Source organism: Aquarana catesbeiana, linkage group LG01, assembly GCF_042186555.1.
Source record: "Aquarana catesbeiana isolate 2022-GZ linkage group LG01, ASM4218655v1, whole genome shotgun sequence".
In the NCBI taxonomy this organism is placed as follows: Eukaryota; Metazoa; Chordata; class Amphibia; order Anura; family Ranidae; genus Aquarana; species Aquarana catesbeiana.
In genome coordinates this window covers 855,133,712-855,148,532 of record NC_133324.1, presented here as the reverse complement: position 1 = coordinate 855,148,532, position 14,821 = coordinate 855,133,712, and positions in this window count along the sequence as shown.

The window sequence follows — 14,821 nt, the reverse complement described above, 5'->3', positions numbered from 1 at the left end:
GGGACCACCCACCAACGTCACACCGCAAAACCAAAAGAGAGGCGGGCGGCAACGTCGATCGGGTACTGAAACGCCCAACCCGCCGACGTCACCGCCACATCTCCGTGATGTGCGGGATGAACACCATCCGATCAGACGTGTGAGCGTTCTTGAGGACGCGCACGTCCGATGGGGAGTGCGTGACGCTGACGTGCAGTGGCGGCAGATCCACCCCCCCAGAAGGGGGAGGGGGGAGGAGCCGACAGGCACGTCACAGCTCCCGGAAGGGGGAAATCCAAAACAGCCGGCGGTGCATTGGGCCAAAGGAGCCACCACCAACCAAACAAACCATAGACATAACAAGTGTCTTAATTGAATTGCAAATAAATAAAATCCAAAATAAAGATATCTAATCAAATAATAGGGTAGAGCAATTAACTGAGAAGATGCTTAAATGGAAAAATATGTATGTACAACATCACAAATTTGCAAAACAAATGTGATGAGGTTAATATCAGAGCATTGGTTTCACGCATATTCCATCCCTATACATTAATATTAGAAAGTGGTTGGCGTCTCCGATAGTCGGGCGGTATACGGCTCCTTGCCACCACCCTACAAACCAGAATGCGTAAGCATGTACTTTGTGTGGGGCTTTTTATCACCCCACCTTTGTTTCATGTATATACTTATCAGACCAATTTTTTATATTTTCTATCCTAGATAAGATACGCGCTTGCTCCTGACGAGTGGCACAACAGCCACGAAACGCGTAGAGCTACCATTGTCGCGTTTTTTACCAGCGTCATGTATTTTTCATTTTTATTTGGAACCTTTGAAGGCTTTGGAAGTTTTACTCTTTAATATATGGTTGTATAACAATATCTAATTGGTGTACCATGGAGAATTTTTGTATTCATATAATCATGTACAATTGTTGCTATTATTGCCAATATTTCTTTCCATTTATGATTGATATATTTATTTTGTGCATGTTATTTTTATGAATTGAATAAAATTTTCCCAGTTGTTCATCGATTTTTGTTTTTGAGCATTCACGCTATTCATTTAAAGTCCCACCCTCCTTTCTCTTAGACTAGTACAGGGATGGAAACGCATGACCACATCAGGTCATGGTTTCATTTAAAGTCCCACGGGATATATAGTCCCAACCACTTTCTAATATTAATGTATAGGGATGGAATATGCGTGAAACCAATGCTCTGATATTAACCTCATCACATTTGTTTTGCAAATTTGTGATGTTGTACATACATATTTTTCCATTTAAGCATCTTCTCAGTTAATTGCTCTACCCTATTATTTGATTAGATATCTTTATTTTGGATTTTATTTATTTGCAATTCAATTAAGACACTTGTTATGTCTATGGTTTGTTTGGTTGGTGGTGGCTCCTTTGGCCCAATGCACCGCCGGCTGTTTTGGATTTCCCCCTTCCGGGAGCTGTGACGTGCCTGTCGGCTCCTCCCCCCTCCCCCTTCTGGGGGGGTGGATCTGCCGCCACTGCACGTCAGCGTCACGCACTCCCCATCGGACGTGCGCGTCCTCAAGAACGCTCACACGTCTGATCGGATGGTGTTCATCCTGCACATCACGGAGATGTGGCGGTGACGTCGGCGGGTTGGGCGTTTCAGTACCCGATCGACGTTGCCGCCCGCCTCTCTTTTGGTTTTGCGGTGTGACGTTGGTGGGTGGTCCCCGTGGTGGCGCCTATATGGGCGTAGCCTCGGCGGTGCTGGCTCTCGAGGCTTTCACTTCACTGGATGTCACGTTCGTTTGGGGGTCACTGCCTTCTTCCCCTCACACTGTTTCACTCTGCACACCAGGTATTTCTATCATGTTTTCCTATGCTTTGTCCATCTTTTTTCTCCACATCTCCACTTCTGGTTACTTGGTCTTTTTTCCCTCTTCCACCCTTAGCACTTCCCAGGTGTTTCAATCTAGATTCCTTCAACCCCCTCACGGGCTCAACTTTCTTCTTTTGGGGCTGTATCACCCCGGCATTCTTACTTTCCCACCGCTCTTTATTTCTTGGCAGTTTGTAGTTTCTCTTCTAATCTTCACCTTTCACTTCAGGTTTTGCCTCGGGGGACCATGCCTGCCCTGGATGGCGCCCTGTGGGCTGCCCCCGTCGATCCATCCACCTCAGCTCCCGGGGGGCGGCGTCTCCGATGGTCGGGCGGTATATGGCTCCTTGCCACCACCCTACAAACCAGAATGCGTAAGCATGTACTTTGTGTGGGGCTTTTTATCACCCCACCTTTGTTTCATGTATATACTTATCAGACCAATTTTTTATATTTTCTATCCTAGATAAGATACGCGCTTGCTCCTGACGAGTGGCACAACAGCCACGAAACGCGTAGAGCTACCATTGTCGCGTTTTTTACCAGCGTCATGTATTTTTCATTTTTATTTGGAACCTTTGAAGGCTTTGGAAGTTTTACTCTTTAATATATGGTTGTATAACAATATCTAATTGGTGTACCATGGAGAATTTTTGTATTCATATAATCATGTACAATTGTTGCTATTATTGCCAATATTTCTTTCCATTTATGATTGATATATTTATTTTGTGCATGTTATTTTTATGAATTGAATAAAATTTTCCCAGTTGTTCATCGATTTTTGTTTTTGAGCATTCACGCTATTCATTTAAAGTCCCACCCTCCTTTCTCTTAGACTAGTACAGGGATGGAAACGCATGACCACATCAGGTCATGGTTTCATTTAAAGTCCCACGGGATATATAGTCCCAACCACTTTCTAATATTGGGGTATGCTTTGTTTACATCGGCTCCGTACTCTCTGTTACTGCTCCATGTCTCTTCTGAATGATCGGTGGGTCGCGGCAGCTATCCAGTGTTCAACCACAGCAGGAGCAGCATGCTGGCGGCGGTGCGCCCCCCTAAACCGAGTGCACAAAATCACGTACAGGTATGTGATTTTGCGCATGTGGGCCACCCTGCAACAGTAAATGTACGTGGGGCGGTCCGGAAGCGGTTAAAGTCTCACTTTGGGGAAAACTTTTGATTGTTTAGTTATATTCTAGGGATGTGGCACTTCAAAAACAGAATATAGCCATCACTGTTCATTTCTATTTTAAAAATAATGATGTATAGAAAAGAGAAAAAATGAACACTGTATTGGAGATGATAAATAGTGATAAGTGAATCCGTTCACTCAAATAATTTTTTACAGTGACTCTGACTGCTCCTACAGGTCAACCAATCTGGGTCAGTAAACTGGTAAAGGGACCTTTAAAAATAGTAACAATTAGTGTGTAGCACCCTGGTATTTAGGCAGGGTTGCTAATAAATTTAGTTTGCCAGGTGGTAATTTTCCTGGCTAATTGATAAAAGATCAATTGATTCCCCTCTAATTCTGGAAATGCTGCAACCTTTCTGTTCTCGTCAGAGTATGAATGGATTGGGTGTCTCAGCCAATGGGCAAGGGTTTCTTTATAGCATGCTGGGAGAGTCTATTTATTTGGGTGGAGTCAGGTGATTGGGTTCTGTGCCACCTGGACGGCTGTCTGGGTGGTCGTGTGTTATGTCGCCTGGGCTACTAGGCCGAAAGCCTGAGGCCTATCCCGGGGACACCTGGCTGCTAGGTTGCCTGAGTCCTACCCAGGAACAGGAGAAGCAGTGTCGGGTTGGGACTGCAGGATTAGTGTCCAACCAAGTTGAGAAAGTTCAGCCAGGCGGAGAACCAGTTGTGGTCAGGGGTAGAAGGGAAGCTGTCGCCACTAAGGGACCATCCATCTTACTACCGGAGACTACAGTGAGTAAGCTTCTTGAGCAAGTACCAGAGCAGTCTTCTCACCAACCAGGGACGGGGAAGAAGTGGGAAAGCTTCAGCAAGCGCCAAGCCAGGGACCCAGCAGGATAGCGGGGTGACGCTTGAGGCGTATACAATGGGATAGCTGTGGAATAGCTCAAAGGGATCCAGTAACGACTGGGATCTGGAAGTCTAGTGAAAGACTGGGAGCTCAGTGAGTGAAGATCTACAGTGGGATACTGTGAGATAAGTAAAGGACTGTTCTGTGTTACCAAGAGTTACGTACAACTACCTTTTATTGACTGTTGCAAGATTAGTTGCCATAGGAGACAGCGGTCCTACCTATACAGAAGTTGGCCTGGAGGCCTTCCACTGTGTAGCTGTCTACCTATAGAAGTCTCAGAGTCTGCCAGTTAGCATTGAATTTACCCAAGGGTGTCCTGTTCCTAACCCTCTCTCCCACAGTTCTGTTAAGAGACAATAAATCTCTTGTTCGCATTCAAAAAGTTACTGGCGCCCAACATTTCTTCTTGCACCACACCCACCATGCCTGGTAACCCACTTTACAAAGAAGGATGTCAGTTCTCCCTGACTCTGGAGGTCACCATTAGGCCTCTAGAGGTCGGGGACCTTGCTACAAGTGGAAGACAAAACGTTTTAGCTGTCAATTTACTACTGCAGGTTAAACTAGGGAAAGCTACCAACATAACACCTGAGTGACTTCTAGAGACACAACACTTTTACTTTTCCTCTACTCAGTCTCTTTATTGATCCCTATTTGTAATTGCATTACCAATTCTCATGCCCTGTACACACGACCGGTTTTGCCATCGAAATAAACTCCGAAGGTTTTTACGACGGAGTTCCGATGGAATTCCGCTCAAGCCGTCTTGAATACACACGGTCACACCAAATTCCGACCGTCCAGAACGCGGTGACATACAACACGTACGATGGGACTAGAAAATGGAAGTTCAATAGCCAGTAGCCAATAGCTTCCGTCTCGTACTTGCTTCAGAGCATACGTCGTTTTTGGTGCGTCGGAACAGCATACAGACCAGCATTTTTTCCGATAGTAATTTGTTCCGTTGGAAAAATGTAGAATATGTTTTCTATCTAGGTCCGTCTGAATTTTCGACAGAAAAAGTCTAATGGGGCATACACACCGACGGAATATACGATGAAAAATTCCCATCGGACTCTTTCTGTCAGGAATTGCGCTCGTGTGTACGCGGCATTGCAGACATTTTGCTGAATGATGGACGTGTCTTGAAATACGTCGAGAAGCATCCAATGTTTGTTTTGACACCTGAGCTCACCATGGAGATCAATTATGTGTATGAGTAAATATATATTACAGCATATGTCTGAAGGGAGCTAAATTCAGCACCTCTCATTTGGTAGGGAGGGCAGAACTAACACTTTGACTAACAAGCATAAAACACAAAATAAAATCAGTCTTTCAAAAATTGACTTAAATAAATAAATGATAAATTAGCTCTTTTGTGTTTTGAAAATACAACATCTAGTATATGCCGCAGTCCTCGTACCCACAACATATGCCACAATTACTGTGCCTTAAGCAACAGTCTCTTAGACACACATAAACCTCAAGACAAGGGATGATTTTTTTAAAATATGCTTTATATAGTATTCAATTTCATTATCTGATCGATGTGCAATTCACTCAAAATAATCCAAACCGCAAACAATCAAAAAGGCATAACTTACCTTTCAGTCGATTTAGACTTGATTTAGATTGGATTTGATCAAACTGAATCAATGGATGGAAAAATATTTGATTGTCTTGCATCAGTCAGAAGCAATCAGATACTTTGTTCATGAATATGATTGCATTTCAAAGAATAAGATTAAGAGATTACATGGTGATAAGCGTGAATAGTGGAATATGGATGGGGCTTCACTTTATGAGTGGCTTAGAATGTGCCCCTTCTACATCCTGGGGGGACCGCTCTCCCTCTCCACTTTTCCACTACCCAACTGTTGGAATATGCTTACTGGATGCCTTGTAAATTACTATGTTGTTTTTGATACTATGTAAACTATATTCTTTCTTTTTGAAAATTGAATAAAAAGATTGAAAGTAAATTTTAATGCCCCGTACACACGGTCGGATTTTCCGACGGAAAATGTGTGATAGGACCTTGTTGTTGGAAATTCCGACCGTGTGTAGGCTCCATCACGCATTTTTCATCGGATTTTCCGACACACAAAGTTTGAGAGCAGGATATAAAATTTTCCGACAACAAAATCCGTTGTCGGAAATACCGATCGTGTGTACACAAATCCGACGGACAAAGTGCCACGCATGCTCAGAATAAATAAAGGGATGAAAGCTATTGGCCACTGCCCTGTTTATAGTCCCGACGTACGTGTTTTACGTCACCGCGTTTAGAACGATCAGATTTTCTTTGTGTGACCGTGTGTATGCAAGACAAGTTTGAGCCAACATCCGTCGGAAAAAATCCTAGGATTTTGTTGTCAGAATGTCCAAACAAAGTCCGACCGTGTGTACAGGGCATAAGAGATTACATGGTGGAAACAGCAAAAAATAACTTGCGTTTGTAAGTTACAAACGTGTCTTATTTATCAAAATCAACCTTCAGGTTTGTGGCATTTTCATCCACTGAGTTATTGACTATAGTTCAATTATTTCTATTGGAAGAGATTGATCAGAAAATAAATTGATCATTTATCACAGCATAAATGGCCATCATAAGTAGCTAAAGGAGAGAAAATAGTGATATGTAAATACTGTATATTCTTTCATTCCGTACATGGATGGAAATTCGACCGGTTCAGCAGGGACCAGTCAAATTTTATTTATGTATTTATTTATTACAGGTACTTATATAGTGCCATCAATTTACGCAGTGCTTGAAATTTTTATTGTACATTCACATCAGTCCCTGCCCTTAAGGAGCTTACAATCTTACATACTGGGGCCAATTTAGACAGGAGCCAAATAATCTACCAGTGTATTTTTGGAGTGTTTTGATATATGTATGGGGAGGCTGGTTGTACACAAGTCAATCTATAAATTGACTTGTGTAAAACCAGCCTGTCTAGTTTTTCCCAAATGATCAGTGCTGTCGGCTATAGCCAACAACACTGATCATTGTATTCTGACAGCAGGGAAGGCTTCCGGATGGCAGAATACAATACCACAACAGGAGCGATTTCCCCCATCCACATCAAATATGTGGATGGGGGAATCAAGGCATTTTATTTTTCGTTACATCTGCTGGTTGAATGAAAACAACGTAAAATGTATGGGCTGCCTTAATTGTGATCAGAACAATAAAAATAGTTGTTTTTCCTTTAAGCCAGATCATTTTAAAGTTGTATTTATTAGGATATTTTTTATTTTTTTAGACAGCAAATGGAACCATCGGAGGAAAATGTTCCCCGTTACATTGGTGGTTATTGAGAGGAACAAGTTCCCCCTCACCTTGGTGGTCAGTAGAAGGAATAAGTTCTCCCTAACCATTGGTTGTTAGTGGAAGGAAGAAGGCCTCCTTACACTGGTAGTTAGTGGGAGGAAGAATTCACCCTTACACTGGTAGTCAGTGGGACAAAGAACGCTCTCATACATTGTGGGTTAGTGGGAGGAAGAAATGATCCTTACATTGGTGGTCTGTAAGATGAAGTAATGGGCATTACTTTAGTGGCCTGTGGGAGGAAGAACTACTATCTTACATTGGTGATTAGTGGGAGAAGGAATGCCTACTTATATTGATGGTCAGTGGGAGAAAGAATACCCTCTTATATTGGTGGTCAGTGGGAAAAATAACACCCTCTTATATTGGTTTTCAGTGGATGAAGGAATAATCTCCTATATTGGTGGACATGGGAGGAAAAAAGGCCCCTTACATTGGTGGTTCCTGGAAGAAGGAATTACCTTTTATAATGGTTGTCAGTGGAGGAAGGACTACCCTCTTATATTGGTGGTCAGTGCGTAAAATAATACCCTCTTGTATTGGTTATCAGTGGACAAAGGAATAGTCTCCTATATTGGTAGACATTGGTAGTTAGTGGGAGAAAGAAATGCCGCTTTACATTAGTGATCTGTGAGAAGAACAAATGCCCCCTTACATTGGTGGTCTGTGGGGAGAAGAACTGCCACCTTACATAGGTGGTTAGCGGGAGAAAGAATGCCCCCTTATATTGGTGGCCAGTGGAAGGAAGATGTTTCTTATTATATTGGTGGTTTGTGGGAGGAGGAAATGCCCCTTTATATTGGTGGTTAGTGAGAAGAAGAAATGTCCCTTCCATACATTGATGATAAATACAAAAATAATTGCCCTCTTACATTGGTGGTAAGTGGGAGAAGAATACCCGCTTAATTGGTGTCAGTGCTTAGAAGAGTAAAAGTAGGAGAGAAGACACTCCGCTAGTCCCATGCCACTCTGGCTCGGCTTAAAGACACTGGCTCTGGTATTATGCATACACCATAGGGTGTTCACTTTGGTGGGATATGTTTTTTTTCTGTTTCAATATGTTTATTGTTTTGAAAATGAACAAAAGAAATTCAAGTAAGCATAGGATTTGTCCCACATAGAGGCTAAATCATGGTTAAAGCAGAAGAAAGCCCATCCATTAAACAGGTACATTTCCAGCACGTGCCAGTGCCGGGAATGTAACATTCCCATTGGTTGTGCTCTCAACCAAACTGTCAAACCGTTCAATGGCTGGTGTCATAATTGATCACATGTGCAGCATCATGGCAGTTTTAGATTAAAGAGAGGCCAAGATGGCAGCTTCCTTGGCTGAAAACAATAGGAGGGTTTAGTTCCACTTTAATTATTACAAAGAGCAATAAAGATTAATGCTTTTTTTAAAACCACTTTTCGTTTTAAATTAATATTATTCTTATTATCACTGCCATAGAAAATATACTGTTTCAAGTGTGTTTAAGAAGATATAAGTGATGGTTTTTGTAAAAAAAAAAAAAAAAGTTACAGAACACATATTAATATTAATATAGGCCATCAGTTTGTGTCTTACAGGCAGGATCTAATTTGAAGTCTCTCATCTGCTTTGAAAAGATCACATGATGATGAGTAATGGCCAGGTATTGTTTCATGCACACAGTAGGTGATCTGTCATTCTACACCGCTCCTTTCAAAGTGTCTTGCTTTGTTTATTTGAAAAGTATGTTTCTATCTTATTACGGCATCGAGGAGTGATCTTTCCAATGCCAAATGAAGCTAAGCTGGCTATATGTCATTGATATTTAAAAAGAAAAAGTCAGTGTTGTACATTTTTTGATTCTTTAAATATTCGGTTCACCCAAAGATTGTATTTTAGTTTTGTGATAGCTGACAAGTTGTGTAATCCTCTAGCTTAATTTTCCTTTTTGTAGTGTCAGCCTTCTAGGTCCCTTCTATAGCTCTGCTTTCTGCATAGCCAATGTGCAGAAAGTGATGATGTCGGCAATATCCGAGTTTACAAAGGCATTTGGTGCACGCAAAGTGCATTTCTATCTTTTTTGGCTATTAAGGAATATATTTCAAGAATAAGTCTCCCTCTGGTTTTTATTAATGTGTTCTGTTGCCTTCTTTTAACCACAGAATGAATTCTATGTATTATCTAACTGCACTACAATACAGTATCTCACAAAAGTGAGTACACCCCTCACATTTTTGTAAATATTTTATTATATCTTTTCATGTGACAACACTGAAGATATGGCACTTTGCAACAAAGTGTAGTGTAGTGTACAGCTTGTATAACAGTATAAGTTTGCTGTCCCCTCAAAATAACTCAAAACACATCCATTAATAGAAAAACTGCTGGCAACAAAAGTGAGTACACCCCTAAGTGAAAATGTCCAACTTGGGCCCAATTAGCCATTTTCTCTCCCCGGTGTCAAGTGACTCGTTCGTGTTGTTAAGGACATGATTAAGAGCTCCAATCGAGCCCAAGGTTATCTGCCTCTAATTGGAAAGTGTGGCTATGCATGCATATTAAAGTAAACACCCTGAGACACGCTCAGCACCGTTACTTTTTACACTTCTGATTTATTCAAGGCGGTGCTAATGTTTTATACACAAAAATACGTCATTGCTATGTTAGTCTAATAGGTACATCTCATTGGTTAGAATAGAAAAGAAGATGGAGAATCTTCATAACGAGGTTTGGCTGTCCTTGGTTTTATCTTCAGTTCCGCGTTCTTCTGATGTGTGGGATGTAGGGGGTACCCGCCATTTTGAGAAAATATAGGAACAGATCAAACCTGTATACTTATATAATGAGTAAGGAGAAAAATATGTATGCACATAAGAAAATAGACATTTTCAGATTATTATTATTATCTACATCACATTCCTTCATAGTGTTATAAGGTCTCAGGTGTGAATGGGGAGCAGGTGTGTTAAATTTGGTGTTATTGCTCTCACTCTCTCATACCGGTCACTGGAAGTTTAACATGGCACCTCAGGGCAAAGAACTCTCTGAGGATCTGAAAAAAAAAAATGGTTGCTCTACATCAAGGCTATAAAGAGATTGCCAAGACCCTGTAACTGAGCTGCAGCACGGTGGCCAAGACCATACAGCGGTTTAACAGGACATGTTCCACTCAGAACAGGCCTCACCATGGTCGACCAAAGAAGTTGAGTACAAGTGCTGCCAGCATTGCTGCAGAGGTTGAAGGGGTGGGGGGTCAGCCTGTCAGTGCTCAGACCATACTCCGCACACTGCATCAAACTGGATTGCATGGCTGTCATCCCAGAATAAAGCCTCTTCAAAAGATGATGCACAAGAAAGCCCACAGTTTGCTGAAGACAAGTAGACTAAGGACATGGATTAGTGGAACCATGTCCTGTGGTCTGTTGAGACCAAGATAAACTTATTTGGTTCAGATGATGTCAAGCGTGTGGCAGCATCCAGGTGAGGAGTACAAAGACAAGTGTGTCTTGCCTACATTCAAGCATGGTGGTGGGAGTATCATGGTCTGGGGCTGCATGAGTGCTGCTGGCACTGGGGAGCTACAGTTCATTGAGGGAACCATGAATGCCAACATGTACTGTGACTCACTCGTGATAACACTTTGTGTGTACTCACTCATGATAAAACTTCTATCCACGCAAAAAATTCACCAATTCACCAATTACCAAATTCACCTCCACAGATGAAAAAAGAATTCCTTTTTGGTAAGCAAAGATTTATTAGGAAAGCCTCCACAAAAAAGGGGGCTCCAGAGAATGAATGCACCTTACCAGAAGGTTAGACCACCCATGACGGATGGTCAAAAAAGCTCTGTATATACTCCATATGGCAAGAGACTCACCAGACCTTCGAGAAAAAAACCCTAGTTTGTAACACAATTATTACAATAATTAAAAAACTTAAATAAAATCAACAATTTTACCCATAATACGGTTCTGATTAGCTGCACTAATTTCCTAAATGATGTTAGATAACATCCAACACTGGAATATGACTTCCAAGTAGAGCCAATAGATGGGAAACGTTAAACCCTCTACATGTTTCGTAACAACAGCAGCTTCATCAGGAGGAAATGAGCCTGTACACAAATTTGTCACAAAAACAAAAATGATGTACATATAACAAGTAATCTAGTGCAGCATAAAGAAATATCAGTGGTGGATGGCACCAATTTAACCAAATTGTGGGAGACTGAGCCCAGGTTAGATCTCATCAAACAGAGCACCCAAAAACCTCCCCCAGGGCGGACATAGAAGGCATAGACAGGGCACACACCCCAAAACACAGGGCTAAAAAAGGGAGCAGAGGTAATACGCTCAGAGTAGATTTTAGATATATAAAGAGGTAATAATGTAAACAAATGAGGTTCCAACCTTGATAACAAAAAGCGTAAGTGTATGTCGGAGGGGGATGGAAAAGGCACCAACATTTTTTATGTAAATAGGTTTGCTATAAAGCATTACTCGATTAAGTAATCCTGGCAGTCAAGCAATTTTATGGCAAGTCCCCCAAATAGATATGTTATACTCATGCCAAAAGCTATGGCCCATAGAGTAGAAGATCTGTAAAAAAATATACAGTATATACAAAATGCCAGAGTAATATAAAAGATGATGAGGTTAAGTCGAATCAATTATACACAATGAATATACTGACAAAGTCCAGGTAAAGTGTCTCACCTCTGTTAGTATTGTGCCACACATCCCCTCCGGCATTCCCTCACCTGAGCACTCTGTGGGTGTCCCCTTATATATCTCCAACCCGGCGCGCCCGCCAGGTGACATCACCGGGTCTGTTCTCCCAACTGCACTCTAATATTGTACATAGGAATGGAACCAATAATAATTAAAGGAAATGTATATAGGATGCAATCAGACTTTAATGAATGTTTGACAATTTACTTCATAATGCACATGTCATGTATCCATTGAACCAGTGTTGGGACAAGGTCATCTACAGCCCAGGATGAACATACCAAACTGTGCCCCCCCCCCCAAAAAAAAATAAAATAAATGAGCATTATGTGATTATGTGTCAGCAAAAATCCCCCCTCCCCCCCCCAAAAAAAATATGAGCACTAATCTGCTTGCTTATCCCTTAAAATTCCCCCTCCTTTCAGTGCATATCTGCCCCCCTTGCTGAAATCCCCCCCTCCCAGCACAAAGCATTGCCCCTCCATCCCCCCTCCCAGCTCAAATCCTCTCTCTCCCCAAATCCCCCCCTTCCAGCACAAGTCTTTTACCCCTCAAATTTCCCCTCAAAGCACAGATCCTACCTCCCCCCACTCCAAAATCCTTCTCTCTAAATTTCCCCTTCTAGCACAAATAGCCCCCATAGCCCCAAATCACCTCTACTAGCACAATTCCCCCCCCCCCAAAAAAAAAAGCCCTTCCTAGCACAAGTACCCTCTACTCTATACCATATCAGCTCTTCTAGCACAAACCCCAAAAATCTCCACTCCTAGCACAAATGCTCTTCCCCCACCACAACACAAATCTCCCAAGCACACCATCCCCAAATTTCCCCTCCTAGAACAATTCTTAGCCCCTGCTGCCCTGCAAATTCCCCCCTCCCAGCACAAATCTCCTCCCCTCAATCTCCTTGTGGCACACCCCCACCTCACATGATACCACAGTGCCCACCCCTTGCCCTGACTCTACATTGAACATATGGGGGGAAATTTAATAAAACTGGTGCACACAGAATCTGGTGCAGCTGTGCATAGTAACCATTCAGCGTCTAACTTCAGCTTGTTCAACTAAGCTTTGACAATAAAACCTGGAAGCTGATTGCTTACTATGCACAGCTGCATCAGATTCTGTGTGCACCAGTTTTAGTAAATCTCCCCCTTTGTGTCCATATTATACATGTATTGGGTCTAGATTCCTTGTAAGCTATACATTATGCTGTACGGCACCTTTTACTAATGTTTTACCTGAGAACGAAAAAAAAAAGAATGCATAAAATGTGTTCTGTTCCCCATAGGAAAACTTTGGCCTATATTCCCATGTGCTAGCTAAGGCAAGCTGTGTGGTTGGAAAGAGCACTCCTCTTCCGTCCACAGATTTCCAACAACACATCCAGCAAGGAGAAGGCTGCTTTAACACGTCATTTTTCTCAATCTCCAGGCAATTGTCTACTTGCCTGGAACATTTTAGCTGACAAGCCTCCTTCCTCTGCATTCTTTGTGAGATGCTTGTCTTGGGCAAGTGCTCAGAGATGGAGAAAAGTGCCCTGTCTGACCTCACAGCTAGCCTAATGGAACATGTTGGAAATTTTTCTCGATCAACGGATACAGCTACAGGTCCCAGAAGACTGCAGGACCATTCATAAAGCCCATCGTGGCTCACACGTGCGCAGTGGGCAGCCATCTGTGGAGCCGAAAGCAGCATAACTGCTGCCCACAATTTGGATTCCGGTGCAGGGAACCCAAAGGCTAGTGAAGAATTAGCCCGGGTGATGATGGCACTGGATCCCTGGACAGGTAAGTGTGCTTTAACCACCTCAATACTGGGCACTTTCGCCTCCCTCCTTCCCAGACCAATTTTCAGCTTTCAGCGCTCTCACGCTTTCAATGACAATTGCGCCGTCATGCTACGCTATACCCAAATTAAATGTTTATCATTTTGTTCACACAAATAGAGCCTTCTTTTGGTGGTATTTATTCACGACTCTGTTTTTTATTTTTTGCGATATAAGCGAAAAAAGAGCGGAAATTTGGAAAAAAAAAACAATATTTTCTTCTTTCTATTTTAAAACAAATCCAATAAAATAAAATTTTGTCATACATTTAAGCCAAAACGTATTCAGCTACATGTTTTTGGTAAAAAAAATCCTGTTAAGTGTATAATAATTGGTTTGTGTGATCACGGACACATGTGCACAAATGATCATGTACAGATGTGCGCAGGTGACATATGTGTGCAGATAATCATTGGGACATGTGATTTTACTGGGACATATGTGGGGGACATGTGTTTTTACTATGTGGGGACATGTGTTTTGGGGACATTGTGTGTTTACTTAGTGTTTGTTTTGTATTTTTACATGTGTGGGGTCACTAGACTGGTGATCAGTGAGTAAAAAGCTGTAAAAAACAGCTCATACTCACTGATCACTCCTCTCCTCACTGATAATTTCCGTGTGAGGAGAGGAGAGCCAATTGCCTAGCAACCGGCTCTGTGTTTACATCACATGACGGCTGTGATTCGACATGGCTGTCATGTGATCAGGATGGCCAATCGCAGAGCCCTCCTGCCGATCGGAGATGCGCCGTGTCCGGGTGACACGAGCTCATGGGGATCGCGCCGGTGCGTGGGCACGGGCGTGCGCGATCCCGCTCCTTCTGAGGGACGTTCCTAAATGTCCACTCAGAAGGAGAGATAGCCCACCCGGCTGTTTATGTGCAGTGGCCGGGTGGGAAGTGGTTAATAACCACTTGGCCTCCAGATTCAAGATTTACCCCCCAAAAAAGACTGGCAATTTTGAAAAAAATTTTTTTTTTTTTACTTTCTATTGTAAAACATATCCAGTAAAGAAGATTTTAAAAATCAAATTTCTTCAAAAA